The following is a 1,622-nucleotide window of genomic DNA, read 5'->3' on the forward strand; positions in this document are numbered from 1 at the left end:
GCTGAGGTCAAAGGACAACTTGTGGGAGCTGGTTCTCTCCTTCTACTACGTGGGTTCTCGCAATTGGCCTTAGATGATCTGGCTTAGTAGCAAGGGCCTTTATTCATCTCACCAGTGCCACAGAGTCTTCTTGAAGAGAGGAAGAGGCGTTAGCATGCTAAAAGTTCTGGTTAGAAACAAAAGGAAAAGTAAGCTACTCTTCAGTATAATGTCCTTGGAAAAGCGGGAACGGATAGGACACACAGAATGAAGGCAAACTCAGTGTTACAAAACGTCAATAAGGGCTGGTGTCTAGCAGAAACAAAACTATAGGAAGAGGGCTGAACGGCACAAAAACAACAACAACAACAACAAAAGGTGAAGAGCTGGTTAGGGGCAACTCAGAGCAGTTGCGGTAGCTTTGAGGCAGCGGAAGTCACACTATCAAGTTCCAAGGTGCAAAAGGTGGAAGCTGCGCCGCCGCAGCGTGCCACCGCTGCAGAAAGGGCTGAGAAAAGTCAGCACAGGATGTCGCGGGCAGGTAGGGTGAGGGTCTGTTTCAAGTGTTGACAGCAGCATGGCTGATCATTTCTCCAGCCTCAGAGGGAGGACGGTACCCAGTACCCAGGGGCTCTGGCTGGCCGCAAAGCGGAGCTGAATCCCCACATGCCACGTGTGCCATAGCTTTCTTCCCAGCAAAGAACCAGCTCGGGCCGCGTGCAGATAGTTCTCGGCAGACTCCCCTGGCCGGTAGCCGGCGTCTGCAACCTTCCAGCGCCGCCCGCGCGGCTCTGGGCCCTCGGGGCGCGTCAAGAGTTCCCGGGCGGTCGGCTTCCGCCGCAGGATCAGACCGCGCGGGGGTTTCCAGCAAGTCCCCGCCACCCCGGGAATCCCCCCCATCTAGCCACACACAAACCCCGTTTCCTCCAAATCTCCTCAGCTGGCGTCCGAAGCCTCCACCCGCCACGGCGAGGCTCGGATCGCGCCTCCAGAGCGGGTCTCAACCCGTCTACACCTCGTCTTCCCGGGCCAACCCCTTCGCGGCGCCCGGAAGGAGCCGAAGGCCTTCGGCAGGTTCCGCCAGGAGCGCGGGGGCGGGGCCTGTCGAGCGGCTCCGGGTCGAGCTCGGCTGTTTCCGTGAGTGGCCGCTGCGCACTCGGCACTGGGCGGCGCTGGCTGGCTCCCTGGCTGCGGCTCCTCAGTCGGCGGCGGCTGCTGCTGCCTGTGGCCCGGGCGGCTGGGAGAAGCGGAGTGTTGGTGAGTGACGCGGCGGAGGTGTAGTTTGACGCGGTGTGTTACGTGGGGGAGAGAATAAAACTCCAGCGAGATCCGGGCCGCGAACGAAAGCAGTGACGGAGGAGCTTGTACCACCGGTAAGAGGAGCAGGAGGAGGAGGCAGGAGCCGGAGAGAGCCGGGGGGACAGAGGGGGGCCGGGGAGGCGCCGGACACCCGCGCTCGGGGCCTTCCCCTCGCAGGAGGGGCCGCGGTAAAGATGGAGCCTCCGCCCGAGCCCCACAACACCGCCGCCGCTCGCAGCGAACAAAGAATAATGGCGGCGGACTGGAGCCAGCGGCGGCCGGGCGGCAGCGACTCTGCCTGCAGCCAGCGGCGGCGCTCATGGCGGGGGGCGGCCGGGCCGGGG

At 62.7% G+C, this 1,622-nt stretch overlaps 1 protein-coding gene across 4 annotated transcripts in view; it reads left to right on the forward strand.

Moving 5' to 3' along the window:
- Positions 1-1,135: 1,135 nt before the first annotated feature.
- Positions 1,136-1,622, forward strand: part of Creb1 (cAMP responsive element binding protein 1) — a 69,926-nt gene continuing 69,439 nt past the window's right edge. For 3 of the 4 annotated variants that reach the window (XM_021199050.1, XM_021199051.1, XM_021199052.1), the window contains exon 1: positions 1,136-1,352. The gene's annotated coding sequence lies outside the window, so the exon portion shown is untranslated. The remainder of the gene's footprint in view (positions 1,353-1,622) is intronic. The other variant, XM_029539414.1, reaches the window with a different exon arrangement.

The sequence above is a fragment of the Mus pahari genome, chromosome 5, assembly GCF_900095145.1.
Source record: "Mus pahari chromosome 5, PAHARI_EIJ_v1.1, whole genome shotgun sequence".
In the NCBI taxonomy this organism is placed as follows: domain Eukaryota; kingdom Metazoa; phylum Chordata; class Mammalia; order Rodentia; family Muridae; genus Mus; species Mus pahari.